General features: G+C 36.8%; 1 protein-coding gene across 1 annotated transcript in view; it reads left to right on the forward strand.

The window, feature by feature from the left end:
• NDUFAF2 (NADH:ubiquinone oxidoreductase complex assembly factor 2) overlaps window positions 1–25263 on the forward strand; it is a 157855-nt gene that overhangs the window by 114598 nt on the left and 17994 nt on the right. The window lies entirely within an intron of this gene.

Below are 25263 nucleotides of genomic sequence, written 5' to 3' on the forward strand. Positions count from 1 at the left end.
AACACTGAATATCTTGGTCCTATCTAAATCATGCTATACTTGTTTGCCCTTATTATATATAAAACTTAAAATTTCATAATTTTACATAAATTGAACTATTGAGTGTAGAAAAAAACTTTTTAAACAGATTTTATTTGTTCTTTTTAGAGAGAGGGGAAGGGAAGGAGAAGGAGGGGAGAGAAGCATCCATGTGCAAGAGAAAAATCATTTGGTTGCCTCGTGCACACCCCCAACCAGGGACCTGGCCCACAACCCAGGCATGTGCCCTGATCAGGAACTGAACTGGCCATCCTTTGCCTTGTGGGATGATGCCCAAACCACCAAGCCACCGGTCAGAACCAAAAAAACTTTTAAATATCAATAAGTTTATAACATGCAGTACTCAGTAATTACTCATTGAATTATATTTTTATTTAAGACTTTTAAAATATAGTTTTGGTGGTATGCAGGATAAAAAGCATAGCAATACTGAGGCATATGTGTTTTAAAACATGTTTATTTTATAACTTTTATTTTAAAACAAAAGCATAAAGTGTTATTATATTTTGTAAGACATAAATGTATTTCATAAAAGGAAAATTTCCAAATTCACCAGTATACTAATTATTCCTTCTCTTCTGCTATTTAGGACTTCCCTCCTCTTTTCTCTCCCCTATTCCCTCACTACTACAAACCTGTATGACAGCATAAATGAGCTCCAAAACTTAGAACCCACTTGTTGAAAGGTAGAGTATTCCAGGGAAGAACTCATAATCACCCATAGGTTGGCATACTTTCTTTACTTGCTCCATTCCTCCTATACTGACCACATCAATGTTCATCTGGCCGAAATTTGAGTGAGCACATCTCTAAGCCCATCTCTAGTTTTGTATGCTGTTTCCACCTTGGCCCTGTTCTACTTTTCTCAGACCCTTCTTTCTAATATCAGTGAACCTTGAAATAAAAGAGAAAAAAGTCAGTGTGATCCAAAATTTAGAAGTATCACCAGTGATTTACATAGGTAAGATAGTTCAAGGAGCCCTTGTGATTCACCTTCTCTTGGTCATAAGAACAAAGGCGTTACTCCATTGTTTGTCCTGTAGAACTGTGGAAGCCTTCTTCTGTGGAACCATTGATATGCAAAGTGATTATTAGTTGGAGGCTACTGCAATGATCAGTCCTAAAACACCCCTCTAGTAAATTTTAGGCAATCCCAGCATCTCAAGCTCCAATCTGAGTGAGACCAAGTCATTCCATCAGTGATATATGTTTTGTTTTGTTTTTTAAAGATTTTAGTTATTTTTAGAGAGAGGGGACAGAATAGAGAAAGAGAAATATCAATGCACAAGAGAAACATTGACTGGCTGCCTCTCACACACCCCCAACCAGGGACCTGTCCTGCAGCCCAAGGCAAGTGCTCTGACCAGGAATAAACTGAGACCCTTTTGGTTTGCCAGACAACACCAGCCCACTGAGCCAGGCTAGTCAGGGCTGTGGTTATATTCTTGAATATCTAAAAAGGAGCCCTCTCTAGCCTCTTTTCTAATATACTATTAATCACATCATTCTTCAAGTTCTTCTGTACCCTCCCCAACACACACACACGCACACCCCTTTCCCTCCCTCCTAACCCTTTCCATTGTGTTTCAGGAATTTCTGTTTCTTTGTTAGCAAATTACCCTTCACCTTTAATATTTTCTTAGGAACTTTCTCTACCACATAGCCTACACTAAAATCTGTCTATGTCTGGAAGGTTTCTTCCTTTCTTGAGGTAAATTGTGCTCATTTTCCCACAGCCCACAGAAAGAAAGTGGGTTCAACTTGTCCCTCCCTTCTCCCAGTCCCTTCTAAAATATTCTTCCATTTAGTGGGCCCAGGGGAGTGTAGTACTTTTGCAATTCAAGTATATTTCTTTCTACTTGGTTGCCACTTTTATCTTTGCCAATCTCCAGGCCACTCTTCCACACAGATACAGAAATTAGAACCAGATTCGCAGACTTCTCCCCTCAGTGTCTTCCCAGTCTTAGTTGTTCAGTTCTTTGCCTTTATCCACATAGGATCTCTACCTCAAGGCAGCACCTGCTTTCATAGCCACACCTTCGTTCTTATCTTCACCAAACACTATTCTCCCCCTAAAACCTATAAACTCTTTAATTACAGATTCTAGATATGTCATGTTAAGGCAAGGGGAAAACCTATTTAATGTAAAAGACAGGTTTACAGAAAACCACAAGAATTAAATGTATAGCTTAATAGGTTACTTTATGACGTGAATTCCACCCAGGTGAAGAAATAGAACTTTGCCAGCTACACCAGAATCACAGGCCCTATTTCAGTACAGCCTCCGATCCTCACAAAAGCATCCCTGAACCTGACTTTTATAATTATTTCCTCAACATTTTAAAATAATTTTATCACTTAAATCTACATTATAGTTTAGACTTGTCTATTTTGTAAAAACTTCATATGTTTTAAATCTTTTTCAATCTATATAATATGTCCCTCCTCCATCTTATTTCCTTACAAATTTATTTGTTGAAAACTGTAGTCCATTTAACCTGTAGAGTTTGCCATAGTCTCAATTTAACTGATTTTATGTTCTTCACGTTACTCAGTCTTTCTCCCAAATTGGCAGCTGGATCTAGATGCTATATACTCATATTTAACCTTTTTGTCAAGAATAGTAGAGAATGTTCAGCAAGACCATAGGAGAGGATGATGTCTGATTGTCCCTTTTTTTGTGATCTTTGCAGTTGCTTATGCTTAATCCCTATATCATTTCATTGGAAACAAACTCCTATTCCTGGATGCCTGTTAAAACTAGTTCATTTTCAAGATGCTACCAATCATTTGACCTCTTATGTTTTTTCAAATATCTTAGTAAACTCCTACCCCCAAATAGCCTTCTGGCCACATAACCTATATACTATAGTTAAAAGTTAGCCTACAGTGATTAGAATGCCATTTATAATTGCATCAAAAACATAAAATACCCTGATATAACTTAAACAAATTATATGCAAGACATATATACTTAAAACTAAAGAACATACATGAGAGAAATGAAAAAGGACCTACATTAATAAGGAGAAATATTTATATTCATGGATTGGAATATTCAGTATTGCTAAGATATTAATTCTCCCAAATTGATCCACAGCAGTAATTCTTATACTTTCATCATGCATCAGAGTCACTGGGAAGGCGTATTAAAACGTATTGCAGGGCCGTACCCCAGAGTTTTTGATCCAGTAGGTCTGGGATAATTTCTGAATATTTGTATTTATAACACATTTCTTGGTGATACTGATGTTCCTGGTCCAGAGCCACACTCTGTGAACCACTGATCTATAGAGTCAGTCAAATAAGACTTGTTTTGGTAGAAATCAACATGCAGATTCTGAGATGTATGTGAAAACGCAAAGGGCCTAGAATAGCTGAAAGCAGTCATGAAAAAGACAAAATTAGAGGACTTGCACTGTCTAGCTTTAAGACTATAAGTAAATAAAATATTTTTTTAAAAAAAGACTATAGTAATCAAGACAGTGTGGTACTGGCCTAAGGACATTATTTAAATCAATAAATGGAAAAGAATGGAAAGTCCAGACACAGACTGTGTGTGGCCATTGGTTTTTGTCAGTAGCACCAAAGGAACACAATTAGGAACAGAAAGTCTTTTCATCAAATGGCGCTAGAGTAACTTAATATCTGTGTGGGAAAACCTGAACCTTGATTCCTACCTTACATCTTACTGAAGTACTAATTCAAGATGAACTGAACAAAAAAGCTAAAACTGTAGTGCTTCTAGAAAAAATATATTGTGGAATATCATCACAACTTTGGGGTAGATAGGAGTCAGAAAATACTATCTATAAAAGAAAAATATTGATAAATTGAATTTAGTCAAAGTTAAAAATGCTGCTCAAAAGAGTACTTTAGGCAGCAACTGACTGGGAGAAAATAATCATAGTATATCTGACAAAGGACTTGTATGCAGACTATATAAAGAACAGTTCAATTCGATTAAAAAAAAGACAATGATAATAAAAATTGAGTGAAAATCTTAAACAGACCCTTTGTAAGATATAAGAATGGTCACTGAGCATATGAAAAGGTACTCGACATCACTAGTCATCAGTAAACCACGAGATACTACTACAACCCACAAAAATGGCTAAAATGTAAAAGATTGACATAAACATAACTAGAGTAACCATAACTTTCATACAATAGTGGCTGGTGTAAAATGATACATCCATGTTCAAAACCTGGCAGTTATAAAATCAAACACACACCTACCCTGTGACCCAAGAATTTTTCTCCTGGTTACCTTAAAGGCTGAAGGGTTACATTTTTTGGCACCCTTCTTGGGAAGCATGGCTAATTCCTTGGCATACCATGCAGGGGCTCCTGATTTGTGCCCAGCCCAATTATCTAGCTTTCCTCCTTTATACTTGTTATACCCACCCCACTCATTAAGGAACTCGTGGCTGCTTCTTAAGTTTCATGTCTTCCCCCACTCCCATTAGTTGGCATACTTCTGCTCTGCTCATGCTTAATTCCATTTAAAAAGGCCCTTTAAATCCTTGATGCTTTCCTCAGCTTTTTTAAAACTTCTTAACTTGCAGAGTTAGTTAATCACTTCTCTCTTGACATAACTACACTGCCTTGTGTACCTCTATAACCCTTTGAGTTCAGAATTATAATTATTTGTTTTATTTGTTCATCTTTCTGACTATATTGTGAGTCATATGGCACAGGGATTATATTCTATTCATTTGTATGTCATAAGCACCTAACACAAAGCTTAATTCATTATTAGATAGGCTTTTATTGACAGACATGAAAATCTCAATGCCCTATAAGTATATTACATGGTTTACTTAAGAGTTTGAATTCCCAACAACCATGAAATAACCCTGTAAAACTGAACATATTTCAAAGCTGAGCCTTGCCTATACCTTTTTCATAGAAACTCATCAGTGCAGTACAAGTTGAATAAACATTTCACGTAATGAATGAGGTAAATTTTTTGTAGTCCTGACTCTATCCCACTAGCGGCTACATATAGCAAATATTTTCAAACGTTGTTTTTCCTTTCACACTGACAAAACTGTAGGAAGCAGAATGAACTTTTCTGTTTGAAAAAGTGAATCAGTGTGTTGCCATGACAAAATATGTGACTCAGTGATAGGTTTATAGACAGTAGTAGAAAGCTACAACATTAGAGTTCTCCCACTTTATTTTTAATACATGTTTGCCATGAAAGATGAAGAGAAAATTCTAGAAACTAGTAGAGAATGGAGTTGGAGATGATTATGGTATAGACTAAGGAAAGGCTAAGGCAGCTAGACAGACTCACATACCTTGATTACTTGTTCTCAAATCTGCACTTGAAGCTCTGAAGACTCATTTTTGTCCATGTATAAGGCAATTTGACTCGAAAAGATTTCATAGTGACTAAAACATATGTGAGTATGAAATAGTTGCCAGGATTTCAGTTGGTTGGATGTCCTCCCGCAAAGCGAAAGGTCACTAGTTCTATTCCTGGTCAGGGCACATGCCTGGGTTGTGAGGTTCAGTCCCTGGTCGGGGCATGTGCAAGAGGCAATGGATTGATGTTTCTCTCCTTCTGTCTCTCCTTCCCTTCCTCTCTCTCTAAAAATAAGTAAATAAAATCTTTTTTTAAAAAAGAAATTAAATTGGCACAGGAAAAAGAAACAGGTTATCTGGTGAGTATGGCATTAGGATAAGAGGATTTAGTAAAATAAATGTTTTGTCACATCAGGCCTAAATTTCATGTTGTATTCATCCCAAAATAGGGACAGTCTGACGTATAAGAATGGGAATATTTAAGTAAATTTGGCCACAATTCCAATAGCCATCTTTATCCTAAGAATAGCCTTATGATTTGGAATAGAAAACATTGTCACCTGCTGGTAAGGCTTTTGCTTCCATGGACAGTGTTTTTATGGATTGCCCGCATTTGCCTTTATGATTCTTTTTTCTTTGCCTCCTTATTCTGATTGAGATATTGTGTACTTGGCTATTACAATAGTTATATTATGGTCCAGTGTTGCTGGCCCTGCAGCCATTCTTTTGTTTTACTATTTTCATTCTCTGCTCTGGATTATAATGTGTTGATCTTGCAGTTTAACATTCAGAAGAATCTTATTTCTGAATTCTGGAGGCCCAATTCACAATTGTCTTCAAATAACTGACATTTATTGAGTTCTCTCCACCAAGTGTTATTATGTTCATTTTATAAGCTACAGAATTGAAATGTCTTAAAATCAACATTTTGCATATATAATCCTACGTTCCTATTAATTTAAATTGCAAATATGGGGTGTATATGTTCTTGGAAAAATAGATCCCTACCCCAAACTTCTCAATATCACTTTGGGGAGTAGAGTGGAAATGGGTAAGAAAATTATGGCATGTTCATACACTGGGTTATAACATGAATGAACTATAACATGTATCAATGTGGATAAATCTTAGAAACATCATTTTGAGGGGAAAAAAAAGGTGCAAGTTGAATAAGATTCCATGCAATATAATGCCATGTATATGAAGTTTGAAAGTAGGGAATGAATAATGAACTTTCAAGTAAAGTTAGTGAGTTAAACACATGAGTTTACTTTCTCTTCAAGCCTAATTAAAATGGCAGTAAAGGGATTTATTTTTAAAAGCATAAACCTACAAGATCAAGGAAAATTGAATAGGCAAAACAGCAACGATGTTTTGGAAGCTAGAAAGTAGATGAACAAGTAGTAACAGATTTAGCAAAATTGAGAAGAATGACTGCTAATCTGTCAGAGGAGAAAGCCCAGGAGCAACCCAATTTAAACCGTAAAACCCCAGAATGCTTAGTAATTGGCAGTGCCAGGAAACTCTGAAAGTGGAACTGAGGCTTGTGCTAAAAACAATACCCTAGCTGAAAATCTGTTTAAGAAGACATTAGATGCTAACCAATAAATGTAGAAGAAATAATTAGGAAAAATCACCATTTTTCAACCCTCATTGATTCAAGGAAAAATTATTAGTGGAGACTAAAACCACTGGGTCAGATTTTGTTACAGAACAGGATATTTACATGATCTCAAGGTAGCTCCCTGCAAATTACTTATTAATTACAATGGGTGAAGAAGTACCTTTCTAGTGGACAAATTTAAAGGATACCTACCACCTTAACCAGGTGGTCAAAAGTTACACCAAGTAGGACAGATTTGACATCCTGTGCACTTCCTTGTGTGCCTCGTGTGATGCACTGAGAAGAAGATATCATTCATGTAGTACTTCTTAAAATACACAACTGTAAACTAATCACGAAGAACAACCACAAAACCTAAATTGGGACACATCTCATGAAACACCAGACTGGTCATTTCAGTGTCATAAACAACAAAGAAAGACTGGTAAATATGACAGTTAAATGTAGCACTTCATCCTGGACTGGAGGGGGCTTAGCTATAAAGGACAGTAATAGGGTAATTGGTGACGTTTGAATATTAACTATATATTAAAGAAAATCATTATATCAATGTTAAGTCTCCTGAAGAAAAAGAAATTTCCTTTGTGAAAGTCTGAAAAGTAGGCAAGTTTCTCAGCTCATTTGAAAGCTGGAGCTTTTATTCATAGGAAGGAGAAAACAGCATATTTTGCTTTCCAGACAGTATGGAGGGGAGACATACCATTCTGAGAACAGAGGAATTAAATGAACACATACATACTGAACATGTCAAGTGAGGTTGAATTATAGACAAGTACATGGAAAATAAACAGAATTTATTAATTATCCTCCCAAAAAAACTTGGCTCAAAAAGGAAAAATAATCCTAGTCTACTGGATAACTCCCTTATTGTCAGTGTTTATTTATAATATAAATATTGAACATTGATTTGCAACTATATTGAGAATATTAGTTCACAAGAATGATGGAAAAGTCTTAATTTTTAATAATGAGAAGTTAACATATTACTTAAAACTGAAAAATAAAGAATTCATTATATAAGGATGTTATTTAGATATTATGGATGAGTCGGTCAGCTTTACAGCTGTGACACACTTTTGTGACTCCCTGGTTTGGCTGTACTATAACCACAAACATTAGCTAAAAGAATATAAAGTAGCTTCTTCTGGGGAGAGGGAAGTATTACTTTTTCATAAAAAGATTTTTAAAATGATCTGGCCCTATAAAATATGTAAGTATATAACTTCGATGTAAAGAAAAGACTTTTAAAAAGCATACACACAATTATGTAGATGGAGAGTAAGAAAGTTTTTCCTTAAAGATCCCGATAGTAAATATTTCCAGCATTGTGAGACAAAGTTTTTATTGTAACTATTTAACTCTGTCATTGTAGTATCAAAGCAGTTATAGATAATATGGAAGTGAACGTCCAGTGGAACTCTCTATACCAAACTGTATATACGAGGTGACAAGGAGATCCTCGTTTGCTCACCCCTGCTACTGATGATTTTTAAATCGGGATACCTGTACCACCGGGTACATAAAGACTCTCTAAGGGACATACAGATATGGATAGCTTTAAAGAATTAATTTCCATATTCTCTCTTTTCATATGTATTCTTTCCTAAAAATGATCTGCATGAGAATTCCCTTCTGGTTTGCCAGTTCTCCTTTCTGACTTACTTTATAATCATCTGTCTCCCACTTTTCAAAAGAAAACCTTACCCCTTGTCTATATTAAATCTTACTATGGTGCATTGCCTTGGGATTTAAAAATCTCCAGGGAACCAAAACAAAGAGACTATTGGAGAGTGAATCTCTCCTGAGGGAGAGTCCCTTGACAGCAAAGCAGAGAAAACTTCAATAAAAATTATTGAAGGGGCAACACATTCTTTCATCCAGGCAACAAACTCATGCAAGGCTCCGTATCTTACAGTTCCTCTTCTTAGCAAGCTAGCTAGCTGTCCATTTATCTATTTAAAATTAAACCTCACAAGTGAGAAAGTTGCCATGGGTATACATAACACATTAATTTGAATCTAAATATTAAGTTAGACTTTTTCTGACAGGGTAAGTCAGATTTGGCTGATTGGGTTCGACAATGAGGACTGGCTTTGCCAGTTAAATTGTATGGTTATATTTTCCATAAATTGAACAAGCTAAATTGAATCTCCAAAGCTTTAACAAAACATATTTAAAGCATGCATTCAATATGCAATAAACTGGAAAATACATCCTTTGTCATTATTTAAACATCAAATGTCCAAGGTGGTACATAGTTTTCAAAAGGTTTAGGAGATGTGTGCAAAAAATTTTAGAAAACAACTGCTGCTATTGTTTATGTACATATAAAGATGTAGTGAAAGTATAAAAACATACATGAAAATGAAAGACAAGAAACTTAGAATGGTTATTGCCTCTGGGTAAGGAGAATGTAAGAGGGAAAGGTCACAGAGTTTTACTGGTCGTGTCTGCGGTGCTTTGGTCGTATCTGTAGTGTTTTATTTCTGAAGTTGGGTGGTAGGCACTATATTATTAGTCATATTTATAGTGCTTTCTTAACTGGTATGGTCATATCTGTAGTGTTTTATTTCTTAAAGTGGATGTTGGGTCATACCTTTAGTGTCTTGGTCATATTTGTATTATTCTCTTTCTTTAGTCGGGTGGTGGGCAGATGGGTATATATTGTATTAGCTATATTTATATACATGAAATATTTTATTTAAAAAGAATATAATTAAATCTTACAATCATATATTTTAAGAGAATAGGTTGGGTCTCTGATAGAAAAATAAAATATGCAAAATAAACTGAGAAGTGAAATACTTGAAATTCTAAAACATTAAAGATACTTAAGGAATTATCATAGCAGTATGCATAAGAAAAATCATTGTGGTGGCCCAGCTTTTAGCATTCCTCTTTAAAGTTTAATGCTTACATAGTTTTATTATTCATTTATAATACTTATTAAGCACCTGGTATGTGCTTAATGACTAACATAATTTCTTTGTAGAGTTCTTTGTACATACCACCCTTCCTAGATACCATAACTTTGTTATATTATGTTTAGATTCTATTTTTGTACATTTTTTCTCTGTAAAACTAAATTAGTTTGATTCTTTAAGGTTGCAAAGAAAAAGCATTCACATATTGCCTTCAGATATTGGATCTTATTGCAAGTTTACATAGGTGCATTATGTTCTCAGTAGTATAGTCATTCTGGGACCTTTGGTTTCTGAGACCGGAAAGGATTATATCCTTAGGTTGATCAAAGTCTCATTCTTTACTTACTTACTAGCATTTTTACCTCCCAAAGGAGATGTGGTTGAATAGGTTTATCTCCATTCACAGCGAAAGGTCCCTGTTGGCCAGGGTTTCATGCCAGTCATTTGACCTCTCTCATGCTTAACCCATTTGTGCCTGCCTTTGACCAGACACAGAAACAGGTTTGTCCCCACTTAGAATGCCTGAGGCTCTGCAGTTTATACCTGCTAGTGTAACTGTGGGGCACTTTTGTGACTCTTTGACTTGGCCTGTACTGTGACTTAACTTGATATTTTTCCTTTGTTTTATTAAAACATTAATATAACAGACTTCCAGCAAAGGTGGAAATGTAGGTAGATATATTTTGCCTCCTCGCACAACCAAAAGAAGTACAAAAACAAATTTAAAAACAAAAAACAACCAGAACTGCCAGAATATCAAACTGTATGGAAACTCAACAACCAAGGAGTTAAAGAAGAAACACTCATTCAGACTGGTAGAAGGGATGGAGACAGGCAGCTGGAGCAGAGAGGATGTGAAGGCAAGGCTGAAGTGGACCAGGTAGTCCCACATTAGCATGTGGATGAGCAAGACAGACCCTGAAACCCAGGGTTCCAAAAAGGGGAAATAAAGCCTCAAAACCTCTATAAAAACCTGTGGGGGTTGCAGCAGTGGGAGAAACTCCCAGCCTCACAGAAGAATTCTTTGGAGAGACCCACAGGGTCCTAGAATGTACACAAACTCACTCACCTGGGAATCGGCACCAGAAGGGCCCAATTTGCTTGTGGGTAGCAGGGGAAGTGACTGAAAGCTGGCCGAGAGCAGAGCAAGCAGCATTGTTCCCTCTATGACCCCTCCCCCAAAACAGTGCCACAAAGCAGTGACCTGGGTTGCCCCGCCTTGGCCAACACTTAAGGCTTTGCCCCTTACAACATCACAGGTACACTGAGACAAAGAAATATGGCTCAAATGAAAGAACAGATCAAAGCTCCAAAAATAGAACTAAACCATGAAGATCTCTTAGCCAATCTATCAGGTACATAGTTCAAAACACTGGTAATCAGGATTCTCACAGAAATAGTTGAGTATGGTCACAAAATAGAGGAAGAAGTAAAGGCTATGCAAAGTGAAATAAAGAAAAATATACAGGGAACCAAAAGTGAAGGAAGGAAACAGACTCAAATCAACGGTTTGGACCAGAAGGAGGAAATAAACATTCAACCAGAACAGAATGAAGAAACAAGAATTCAAAAAAATGAGCAGAGGCTTAGGAACTCTGGGACAACTTTAAAAGTTCCAACATCTGAATCATAGGGGTACCAGAAGGAGAAGAGGAAGAGCAAGAAATTGAAAACTTATTTGAAAAAATAATGGAGAATTTCCCCAATCTGGCAAAGGAAATAGACTTCCAGGAAGTTAAGGAAGCTCAGAGAGTCCCAAAGAAGTTGGACCCAAAGAAGCATGCACCAAGGCACATCATGATTACATTAACCAAGATTAAAGATAAGGAGAGAATCTTAAAAGCAGCAAGAGAAAAGAAGCAGTTACCTACAAAGGAGTTCCCATAAGACTGTCAGCTGATTTCTCAAAAGAAACCATGCAGGTGAGAAGGGGCTGGAAAGAAGTATTCTGAGTCATTAAAGGCAAGGACCTACATCCAAGATTACTCTATCCAGGAAAGCTATCATTGAGAATGGAAAAGCAAAGGGCTTCCCAGATAAAGTCAAGTTAAAGGAGTTCATTATCACCCAGCCCTTACTATATGAAATGTTAAAGGGACTTATCTAAGAAAAAGAAGAGGATAAAAACTATGAAAACAATAAAATGACAACAAACTCACAACTATCAACAACTGAATCTAAAACAAAAACAAACTAAGCAAACAACTAGAACAGGAACAGAATCACAGCAATGGGGATGGCAAGAGGGTTATCAGAAGGGAGGGGGAGGAGGTAGAATTGCGGGGGGAAGTACAGAGAATAAGAAGCATAAATGGTAAGTACAGAATAGACAGGGGAGGTTAAGAATAGAGTAGAAAATGGAGAAGCCAATAAACTTATACATGACCCAGGGACATGAACTAAGTGGGGAGAATGCTGGTGGGAGGTGGGTTGCAGGGCAGAGGGGAATAAAAGGGAGGAAAAAATGGGACAATGATAATAGCATAACCAAAAAAATAAACTTTTAAAAAACATTAATATAACAATAATGTTTAGGATAGAAATAATAAACTACCCCAAATCCTTTGGCTGGCTACATAATTCTTAATATTAACAAGTTAGTTTACCCATGTATACATTGGTACATAACTGTAATTTTGGTATACTTACTATTTTGTATTCTGGTTCTGTATTCTTAACTATTATAGTGAATAAAAACAAATGCTTGAAACAATAGCATAGATGGACCTGGAGAATGTTATGGTAAGTGAAATAAGCCAGAGAAAGGCAGGTACCATATGATTTCATTTATATGTGTAATCTAATAAACAAACTGAACTGACAAGCTAAATAGAGACAGATTCATAAAGAGCAGGATGACAGCTCTGGGGGTGGGGTGGGGGTTAAGGGATGAGGGGATCAAGCAAAAAGGAAAAAGGATTCAATGGACATCGACAACAGTATGGTGATTGCAGAGGGAAGCGGGTGTAAGGGATATAGATGGTAATGGAAAAAATACAAAAAAAGAAACAATAGTATAACACTTAGAGATGCCTTTTACGTGTACCTTCTTTGATATTGACCTCTGGCTTTGTAAAAATGAAAATGTAAAATTTGCCACGCTTCTCTAGAAAAATGTGGTGGGAAATGAGAGTGCATTATTTGGGTATTTTGAGCTCCTCAAAGTTAATACTGTTAACCACTAGCTAGTGTGGTTCTCTAACTATAGGTATTTATTAATTGTGTACAGAAAGTTTATGCTAGTTTGTGTTGTAAATTTTTTTTTATTTTTAAAACATTGATTTTAGGTGGGTCTTATTAAAAAGTAGTATCTCTAATGTCAAGCATTCACACAGCTCAGTCTAAAAGGATTGCTTCTTATATAGTTTATACAAAGTTGAGACTTGAATTTGAGCTTAGCTTATTTTTAGCACAGTTTTCTTCTATTTTGACCTTTATCTGACTTTTGAGGAGTGGAATATAAATTTTTTTAAGTTGTATATAAATAAAGTGCTATTGTATTATTCATTATTTTTAGACATACTTGTGCTCAGGTTCTTCCAAGATTCATTATAACTTACTAAGTTATATAACTAAGGTTTTAAGAACTGGGCTTATATCCAGAGTGAAAAAGGTTAAGGGAGTTAAAATAAGGGTCGGGTTTTTTTTAATCCACACTTTTTTCAGTTATCTCACCAAAACAATTTCTTATTATTTTCTTCTTCTTCCCATGCTAGAGAAGTAATGATTTTCTTTATAATTTTAAATAAAAATAAATAAATTGCTGCTGACCACTTTTATCAGATATAATTTGATTTCTTTAAATGTGGTGGGTGGGTAATGGTGTTTAGGGAAATGGTATTGATTTTATTGGTGATGTATCTGCTAGGACACCAGTTGATTGCCTCTGATTTTGTTAGGTCTTTAGGCATGTCATATTTTATTCTCAAATATGCATTATGACCATGATAAAATACTATACTCATTTGCTAGGTATATGATATTGCTATGGTAATAAGGAATTGGGCATTTTTATATAAATATTTTAGATCTATGTATGTTCATTATGTTCAAATACACTTAATTTCCTTCTCAAATATCACATTCTCATGTCACTGACACATTTATTCAGCAGTAGTCTAAAACATGAGTGAGTGGATGTGTCATCTACAGCAGGGTTTTTCAATTTCTGTGATATATTAGTGGACTGTGAAATCAATTTAGTGGGTTATAAGTATTTTTTCTTTTTAATGAAGTAGAAAAATATAGAATAGAAAATACTAGCATGCAAAACCTTAGTAAGCATAAGTATTATTTTCTGAAATTCTTGTTTCATATACACACTTGTACCAATACCTTTGAATGGGTAGTTTGCAGTTTCTAAAGAATTTTATTAAAATGTCAAATTTATAGGAGAATTTTTTACTTTGGACATATTATTGCCTTATGATAGTTCTCAGATTTTATTTTTATTATTGTAAATCTTTCTTCTTAAAATTTATCTTAATAATTACTTATGTTCTCCATCTTTGGTCTAGACTCTATAACCTAGTGTAGACTGTCTAGTTTGATACAGTAGCCACTAGCCACATGTGGCTATTATAATTTGAATTAGTTTAAATTAAATAAAATTTAAAATTTCATTTTTCACTCACACTACCACATTTGAAATGCTCGGTAGCCCAGCAGCTACTATACTACACAGATTAGAGCATTTCCATCATCTTAGTGTCCTGTTGTCACTTAAAACTTTTTCACCTTCTATATTTCTTTTTTCTACTTTTCGTTTTATACTCTATTAAAAATTTTGAGTTGACTCTTTATGTTAAATGGAATCAGATCTTAAATACCTGGCGACAGTGTTAAAAAGTTATAGGCATCTGCCTATATTTCTTATTTTCAAAAATAGTTTTTTAAACCCATTATATTTAAGACCAGCATCAGTAATCTTGCCTTAATATTTAACTGAAAGACTAATATCTCTATGTCTTATGGATGCTCCCATAAGGAGTTTTAAAATAGAATAAAATCTACATTTTAAACTATATTTACAAAGCATGTTTAATTAAAGAACTAGAGATTTCCCATACCTCAGATTAAAGATAATTAGTCCAGTCCCCCAAAATGGAAGATAAGCTTCTTGCAGAGAGTTGGTGGGTATGGTGACATAAAAGGCTCCTAACTCCCCATTTCCCCTGCACACACTGAATATACAACCTCTGGAGAAATCTAAAAACTAGATGAGCAGCTTCTACACATAGAGGGAATAAAAAAATACCTACATCAAATTGGTGGGAAATGCTGAGGCACACTCACCATAAACCCCACCCTCATCACGGTACCCTACAATGGAGAGAGAGCTCCTAGCTTTTCACTAAGGAGTGAAGGGTTTGGACCCCACGTTTAGCACCCTCACTTTTTAAAAATATTTTTTTCATTTTTAAAAGATTTTACTTATTTACTTTTAGAGGGAGGGGAAGGGAAGGAAAAAAGAGGAAGAGAAACACCGATGTGTGGTTGCCTCTTGCATGCCCCTTGCTGGGGACCTGGACCACAACTCAGGCATGTGCCCTGACTGGGAATGGAATTAGCAACCCTTTGGTTCGCAGGACTGTGTTCAGTCCACTGAGCAAGACCAGCCAGGACAAGCAACCTCACTTTTAAGATTCCTACCCAACAGATATGCCCCCAAAACTGGTAGCTCTGAAAATAAATAAAGCTTGCACCCACAAGAATATAGCAATCAAAGTAGCAGTTATTAATGGGCACAAGCACCCACCACACTTATGCCCTCAGGGCTCACTGCAGAGGGATCAGGCAGAAATGCCCATCTGCCAGTCTTTCCCTGAAAGAAGTTCATCTGTAGGAGTTTAAAGCTGCTTCCTACGGGTCATACTTCTAATTTAGTACATGTCTAGGGGCCACCAGCAGTCCTTCTCAGAGCCCAGGGAAACCAGCAGACACCTCACCATCTTCTCACTGTAGCCTGTTTCAGGTCACCAGTATCTCCCTGCAAGGAGCTTGTATACACATCTGATGCCTCAGCTTTTGCAACAACTACCCATGAGACGGGTTCCTGGATCATCTGGCTTCGCTAGCCAATGGTGCTTGCATTTATGAGTCTCACAGGACTGCAACAAACACAGAAGCAGTTCTTAATGAGAGCAGGAGCATACTTCCTCTGTAACCCACACCACCTCAGCTATATACCTGAGCTCATCACAACGGAAACAGGCAAAAACACCCATCTCCCACGTTCTTCCTGGAAGGGTAAACTACATACTTTCAAACTGCTGCTTAAGGGTTCAGCTTCCAATCAGCCTATATTTAGGTGCTGCATGCAATTATCCTCTTTGGGATACTTATGGGTCTTGACACAATCTCAAATATTGTGAGCTACTAAGATCAAGAAGGTGGCTTGGACAATCACAAAGGTTTGAGAGACAGGAGCTCAGACTGGGTCTGATTGATCAGGGTCGTATCCCACATGAACCACGGGATAAAAACTGGGAGAGGGCTGCTTAATCTAATAAGGAAAACACAGAGAGTCAAGGAAAAGAAAGAAATGGAGGAAAATGTTTCAAACAAAAGAATAAGGTAAGTAATCAGAAATAGATCTTAATAAAAATGGAGATAAGTTATTTATTTGATAGAGAGGTCAAAAAATAACAGTCATAAAGATAATCACCAAGGTCAGGAAAACAATGCATGATCAAAGAGAGAATTTTAAAGAGATGGAAAATATTAAAAAGTACCAAATAGAATTTAGAGCTGAATAATGCAGTAACTGAACTGAAAATTCAATAGGGGGATTCAATAGCAGTCCTAATCAAGGAGGAAAAAAGGATCAGGGAACTTAAGACATGGCAGTGAAATTCATCCAATCAGAAAAACAAAAATAAAATAAAATGAAAAAAAGGTGAAGAGAGGTTAAGGGACTTATGGGATACCATCAAGTAGACCGATATATGCATTATAGGGATCTCAGAAGAAAAGAAAGGATCAGAAAGCTTATTAGAAGAAAGAATAGCTGTAGAGTCTCTAACTTGAGGAAGGAAACAGACACTCATATCCAGGAAGCCTGGTGTTCCAAATAAGAGGAATTTTATTATTTTAAGTGTTTTTATTGATTATGCTATTATAGCTTTCCCAATTTTCCCCCTTTATCCCTCCCCATCCTGCCCCCCCCACAACCCTCCAGCATTCCCCCTCTTAGTTCATGTCCATGGGTTGTACATATAAATTCTTTGAGTCCTCTGTTTCCTATACCATTTTTTATCTCTTGTCCATTTTATGCCTACTAATTATGCTGCTTCTTCCCTGTACCTTCACTCCCATTCCTCCCTTCCCCCTCTCCACTGAACTCCCTCTGTGTGATGTCCATTTCTCTGATTCTGTTCCTGTTCTGGTTGTTTGCTTAGTTTTTGTTTTCATTGTTTTTCTTTTCTTTTAGGTTCATTTGTTAATAGTTGTGAGTTTGTTGTCATTTTATTGTTCATAGTTTTGATCTTCTTTCTCTTAGATAAGTCCTTTTAACATTTCATATGATAAGGGCTTTGTGATGATGAACTCCTTTAACTTGACCTTATCTGGGAAGCCCTTGGTCCGCTTTTCCATTCTAAATGATAGCTTTGCTGGATGTAGGTCCTTGCTTTTCGTGACTTCAAATACTTCTTTCCAGCCCCTTCTTGCCTGTAAGATTTCTTTTGAGAAATCAGTTGATAGTCTTATGGGAACTCCTTTGTAGGTAACTGTCTCCTTCTCTCTTGATGCTTTTAGAATCTTCTCTTTGTCTATGATCCTGGGTAACTTAATTATGATGTGCTTTGGCGTGTTCCTCTTTGGGTTCAACTTCTTTGGGACTCTCTGAGTTTCCTGAACTTCCTGGAAGTCTATTTCCTTCGCTGGATTGGGGAAGTTTTCCTTCATTATTTGTTCAAATAAGTTTTCAATTTCTTGCTGCCATTCTTCTCCTTTGGCACCCCCATAATTTGGATATTGGAACATTTCAGGTTTTCCCAGAAAATCCTTAGCCTCTCTTTATTTTTTTGGATTCTTGTTTCTTTGTCCTGATCCAGTTGGATGTTTATTTCTTCCTTTTGTTACAAATTTTTGCTTCGAATTCTAGTTTCCTTCTTGTCACTGTTGGTTCCCTGAATATTTTGCTTTATTTCATTTTGGGTATCTTTCATTTGTTCTTTCATTTTTCAACCAAGCTCAGTCAGTTCTGTGAGCACTTTGATTATCAGGGCTTTAAATTTTCCATCAGATAGGTTGGCTATCTCCTCATTGCTTAGCTCTCTTTCTGAGGTTTTTCTGTGTTCTTTCATTTGGGCCACATTTCTTTGTCTTGGTACACCTGATAGGTTATAAGGGGCGGGGCCTTAGGTATTCACCTGGGCAGGGTGACCCTCTTTGCTGCGCTGCCTGTGGGGGAGGGGCCAGAGAGGGAGCAGTGCAGCTCACATGTTCCTCTCTAGTGCACTTCCTAGCAGACTCCCCTCTCAGACTGGGAGTTTCTCCCAGACATAGCCCACTTTCAGCTCTGAGTCTGAGTTTTCCCCTTAAGTCAGCCCCTCCCTTGAAGCTCTGCAGAGCTGGGCAGTGAGCCCCACCCCTCGACTGCCTGGCGGAGGTTTTTCTGAGTCAGCCAGCGCCCTCCACCTTACCAGTCTGGTTGGCTTTTTCTTTAATTCCTTGGTTGTCAGAGTTCCATGCAGTTTGATTTTCTGGTGATTTTGGTTATTTATTGATTTCAGATTGGTTTTTATCCTCCTTTCGGTTGTGCAAGGAAGTGAACAGTTTCTAGCGAAGTGCCTCCATCTTGGCCAGAACTCACAAGTCCAAATAAGAGGAATTTTAAAAAGAGCCATACTGAGACACATTATAATTAAACTGTCAAAAGTTAAAGATGAGGACAGAATTATAAAATCAGCAAGAGAAAAGCAATTTGTAATGTACAATCGACCCTCCATAAAACTATGAGCAGATTTTCTAGCAGAAACTTTGCAGACCAGAAGGGAGTGGCATAATATATTCAAATTTCTGAAAGAAAAATCTGCCAACCAAGGATTCTCTACCTCAGGGGTCCCCAGCTCCCTGGCCATGGACCAGTACTGGTCCTCGGCCTTTTAGGAACTGGGCCACCAGTGAAGCTTGCCTGAGTTCTGCCTCCTGTCTCTTCCCCCCAACCCTTGCCCAGTTCTCCACCCACAGCGGGCAAGTGAGGGAAGCTCACCTGAGCTCCACCTCCTGTCACACCCTACCCACAACCACGAAACCAGTCCCTGGTGTCAAAAAGGTTGGGGACCACTACTCTACCTGGCAAAGTTGTCCTTTAGACTTCAAAAGATTAAGAGTTTTCTAGTCAAGGAAAAGCTGAAAGAATTCATTACTACTAGACTGGCAATAAAAGAAATTTTACAAGGGGTTCTTCAAACTGAAATGAAAAATACCAGTAACAGGAAAATGTATGAAGCTATAAAACTATGGCAACAGTAAATGTATAGTTAAATTAAGAATACTCTTGTAATAGTGGCTAGATCACTTATAATTTTAGTATGAAACTTAAAAGACAAACTTATTAAAAATAACTAAAAATGCAATAATTTGTGAATGGATGCACAATGTAAAAAAAATATAAACTGTGATATCAAAAACAAAATGTTGAAGAGTAGTATAAAAATGTAAAACTTTTGTGTGAGTGTAAACTTAAGTTGTTGTCAGGTTAAAACAGACTGTTGTAAATATTTTTATGTAAGCATCAAATACATTTTATGGTAACTGCAAAACAAACATCTACAGTAGATACGCAAAAGGTAAAGAGAACGGAATGAAAGCGTACCACTGTAGAAGATCATCAAATCACAGAGCAAGAGAGAAACAGTGGAATTTTAAGACCTGAAAACAATGAACAGAATGACAGTAATAGGTCCATAACTATCAGTAATTACTTTAAATATAAGCAGACTAAATTCTCCAATCAAAACTCATAGCATAGAGTGGTTGCCATATATGAACTACCAGATGACCCTACTTCTGGTAATGTATCCAAAGGAAACAAAACCATTATCTCAAAGGAATAGCTATATCCACATACAACATTATTCACAATAGTTATGGAACAACCTAGGTGTGTTGTCAGTGGATGAATGGATCAAGGAAATGTAGTGTGTGCGTATATATACACATGTGTACATATATACACACAGTGAAGTATTATTAGCCTTAAAAAAGAAGGAAATTGGGGCTGGGTGAAAAAGGTGAAGGGATTAAGCAACACACATACACGCATACACACAACGGCAACAACAAAACCTCGTAGACACAGACAACAGTGTAATGGTTACCAGAGGGGGAGGGGGTGGAAGGAAGTAGAAGAGAGTGTATATAGGGGGATAAATGGTGATAGAAGGGGATTTGACTTGGGGTAGTGAACACAGAAATACGTTATACAGATGATGTATTATAGAACTGTACACCTGAAACCCATATAATTTTATTAACCAGTATCACCCTAATAAATTCAATTTAAAAAGAAAACCTTGTCATTTGCCACATGAATGAAACTAGAGGCATTATACTGAGTGAAACAAGCTACAGACAGAGAGGCAAATACTGCATGGTATAACTTATATGTGTAATCTTAACAGAAAAATCAAACTCATAGAAACAAAATTGAATGGTGGTTGCTAGGGTCTGGGGGATGTGGGGAATAGGGAGAGGCTGGCAAAAGATTACAAATTTTAAGTTAAGATAAATAAGGTCTGAGGATCTTAAAATATGACTACAATTGATAACACTATTGTATAATTGACATATGCTGCAAGTAGAACTTAAATGTTCTTACAAAAAGAAAAAGTTAAATATTTGAGGTGATAGATGTGTTAATTAACTGAATGGGGGGAACCCTTTCTCAATGTATATGCATATCAAATCATTGAATTGTATACTTTAAATATCTTACAGTTTTGTCAGTTATACTTCAGTGAAGCTGAAAATTGTCTTAATTTAACAAATGCAAAGAAATTAAAGAACAATAAAAACAAATTAACATTTTAAAAATAGCTTGTTCCTAGTTGTATATGAGAGTCTTATATACTTAAAATTTAGAAATGATTAGTCTCATTTATTACGGACCAATTCTTCTGCTTCTAGGTAATCTTAGATGGCTTTAAAGCCTGGCAACAATGCTAATAAATAACCTACATGCTATAAAAGAGTATTACAGGTCAGTGCATCCTGCGCTCAGTGCGCCACAAATCCTGTGCATCCAGTCATATCAATAGCTTAGAAATGGATCACACTAAAAGTCCATTATACAGTATCACTGAAGAAAAGATCTATTTCTGAGGAAAGATGTAGAAGTGCTTTTTACTTCAAATTGATGCTATAAATCTAGCAATTTTTTCTTAATTTCTTTTTTATTAAATCATGTTTTTTTCTTTATTTGTACTTAAAGTATGAAAAACATTGGGTTAAAAATTGATTGCTTTTCAATTTTAATGTATGAAGTTCTTAATATGAAGTAATAAACTTAAATGTTTTCTGAATTGCCCACTCTAATATAAGGTGAAATGTTAAAGAGGAAAATAAAGTTTCTTGTCCTATCTTCTTTCAAACTATTTCTAGCTTTTAAAATAATTACCTGTCTCTCTTGACAGTCTCTCTTCTTAAAATATACCCATAAGGAAAGGGTATATCTTAGTATAAATAAGTATAAAGATGCAGTAATATTCTCCTTCACAAAGTTAGACTAATTGCATTGTTTTTGACCACCAAATTACATGATAGTTTATCATAAAAACATTTCATTTCATATGTGTTGTTGAATAAAGACAATAAAGAAATCATTCTATTGAGTGATTTGCAAATTTTCGCCATTAGATTGTTATTTTTGCCAAGAAAATAATGTTGCATCATAATATAAATGCAATAATTTTTTAAAGATTTTATTTATTTACTTTTGGAGAGATGGGAAGGGAAGGAGAAAGACAGGGAAAGAAACATCAATGTGCAAAACACACATAGATTCATTACCTCTCACACGTCCCCAACTAGGGTACCTAGCCCCCAAACTCAGACATGTGCCCTGACTGGGAGTCTAACTAGTGACCTTATGCATAGGCCAGCACTTAATCCACTGAGCCACACCAGGCAGGACAATGCAATAATTGTTTTTTAAAAACTGGGGTATAAAAGCTTGGGCAAAAGTAGGTTCACAGTTATTTGTATGGAAAATAATACAATAATTAGTAAATAACAGTACAACAATAAACTGTTTTACGTACTCACAACTGTAAACCTACTTTTGCCCAACCCCGTATTATCATAATAGACTAATACTTGTTAACAAAATTCGTTTGCGTACTGGAAAAATATTTGCATGTAAGTCCAATGAAGTATTCAGTGAAGGTTAATACATTTCATGGATTGACCTAAGAAAACAGCACAGTTTTTGCCTCTTAATTGTCTCTCTATTTAAGAAGCAAAAGAATTTACAAGTAAATGATAATGATATTATTAATTTACATGAGGAAAAATAGAACCTAGCTTTTGTTCAACTTAAATATCTATATTAGATTTTTGAATCCTGATTCAAAAGTATTTTTTTTTTAATTTCAATCTTTTTTTAATATATTTTATTGATTATGCTATTACAGTTGTCCCATTTCCCCCTTCATTCCCCTCCACCCTGTACCCCCTCTCCCACCCACGTTCCCCCCCTTTAGTTCATGTCCATGTGTCATACTTATGAGTTCTTTAGTTTCTACATTTCCCGTACTATTCTTGCCCTCCCCCTATCTATTTTCAACCTACATTCTATGCTACTTATTCTCTATACCTTTTCCCCCTCTCTCCTCCTCCCCGCCCCTACTGCTAGCCCTCCATGTGTCCTCCATTTCTGTGGTTCTGTTCCTGTTCTAGTTCTTTACTTAGTTTCTTTTGGTTTTGCTTTAGGTGTGGTTGTTAATAATTGTGAGTTTGCTGTCCTTTTACTATACATGTCTTTTCTTTATCTTCTTTTCTTAGATAAGTCCCTTTAGCATTTCATAAAATAAGGGCTTGGTGATGATGAACTCCTTTAACTTGACCTTATCTGAGAAGTACTTTATCTGCCCTTCCATTCTAAATGAGAGCTTTGCTGGATAGAGCAATCTGGGATGTAGGTCCTTGCCTTTCATGACTTGGAGTATTTCTTTCCAGCCCCTTCTTGCCTGTAAGGTCTCTTTGGAGAAATCAGCTGACAGTCTGATGGGAACTCCTTTGTAGGTTACTGTCCCCTTATCTCTTGCTGCTTCTAGGATTCTCTCCTTCGTTTTTACCTTGGCTAATGGAATTATGATGTGCCTTGGTGTGTTTCTTCTTGGGTCCAACTTCTTTGGGGCTCTCTGAGCTTCTTGGATTTCTTAGAATACTGTTCCCTTTGCCAGTTTGGGGAAGTTCTCCTTTATTATTTGTTCAAATAACTTTTCCACTTGTTGCTCCTCCCCTTCTGGTACCCCTATAATTCAGATGTTGGAACGTTTAAAGGTGTCCTGGATGCTCTTAACCTTTTCTTCGATTTTTTGAATTCTTATTTCATCATGCTTTCCTGCTTGGTTGATTCTATCTTCCTTCTGGTCCACTGTATTGTTTTGAGACTCAGATTCCTTCCTTTCACTATTGGCTCTCCTCCGCGTATCTTCCTGCATCTCTTTTATGGTAACCTGTATCCTTTCATTTAAATTGCGCCCAAAGTCCACCAATTCCATGAGCTTTCTGATCACCAGTGTTTTGAACTGTGCATCTGATAGATTGGCTATTTCTTGGTCGCTCAAAAGGATGAGTCCTGGGGGATTGATCTGTTCTGCTGGAAACATGTCTTATGTCTTTCCCTGTCTCTCCTATTATTTTATTTATTTTTTTTCTCTGGTCTGGTCGCTCTTGTTACGGTGGGGGGCGGAGCCTTAGGTGTTCACCCAGGCTGGGCGCCCCAGTCGCTAGATTGTGACGTTATATGTGGGGGCAGGGGCGGGAGTGGGGATGGGAGGGATCAATGGCGGTAGTTCCGTTCTCCTGGACTCAGACACTTCCTTGGGCTTCTGGGCTGCAAGCTCTGCCCTGGTCCACAGTCGCTGCCCCACTGATTCCCCCAGCCGCAGCTTGCGTACTCCGGGATCACCGCTGCGTTCTTTTGCCCCAGATGGCTGTCACGCTGATTTTGCGCCCAATTTCCCCCGATCTCCACGCGCCGCCGCAGACCTGCACCAGCCCCGCGCCGCTGGGCTTGTAGTCCCCTACCAGCCTGGATGTACGGGTCTACTTCAACTTCTTGGCTGTCCGACTTCCATTCAGTTAAATCCTCTGACAGTTCTGAGTGATATTATGACTGTAAATTATTGTTGTAAATTATTGTTGTTCTATTCTTGGTTGTGCGAGGAGGTACGGTGCGTCCACCTGTTCCTCCATCTTGCCGGCCACAAGTATTCTTGAGAAAAATTCCCAGATTGAAACTTTCCTAGTTCCTGCCACAGTTAAAAGACATCTTAGTCTAAAAGGAAAGGGACATGCTTAAAAATTATTTTTGCTTTGGCCAGTGTGACTCAGTTGATTGGGCTTTGTTTCCCAAAGTGAAAGGTTTCAGTTAGATTCCTGGTGGGGCATGTGCCTGGGTGGCAGGTGTGATCCCCAGATGGGGCGTGTGCGAGAGAGAGCTGCAATGCTTCTCTCCTACATCAATGTTTCTCTCTTCTTCTTCCTCCCCCTCTCTTAAAATAAGTAAATAAAATCTTTTTTAAAAAGAATTACCCTAAAAAAAGTCCCATCTAATCTAAGTACAACAGAGCTTTTTATTGTCAGAATAAAAAGGGACCAGCCCTGATATCTTTGAACTCTTTTATCTAGCAAATTGTGAAACATGCTACCCTAACCTTCAGTTTATGACCTTATTAACTGATACTATTCAAAGAATTGACTATCACTATTGCTGGAGCTTGTGCCTAAATACTTGAAACAAATATGACTTTCCTTGAAATAAGTGATTAATTTCTATTATAGAGAATATTAGTAGAAAATAAGTTACCAGTTCCCAACTTTTGGGGGTGCTCTGGCATCATAACACTCTGTTTTCTACCCTAAATTAGCATGTATTCATTTTTGAAAATGAACCAATGATGGGTTTTGAAACAATCAAAAATTCTTGAATAACAGTATGTGGATGCACCCTTGGCTGCCAAAAAAGCAATTTTGCAAATCCTTGAACCAGAAGTATTTCCTCAGGTCATATAACTTGCCTGACTTATTAACACAGTTACCATATTACACTGTTCAATTAAGCCCAGCCAAAGATTTACTGACTAGTGTAGGTCCATCAGTGCTTGACCTTGATGCTTTTTTTTTTAT

This window comes from Phyllostomus discolor, chromosome 3 (assembly GCF_004126475.2).
Source record: "Phyllostomus discolor isolate MPI-MPIP mPhyDis1 chromosome 3, mPhyDis1.pri.v3, whole genome shotgun sequence".
Taxonomy (NCBI): Eukaryota; Metazoa; Chordata; class Mammalia; order Chiroptera; family Phyllostomidae; genus Phyllostomus; species Phyllostomus discolor.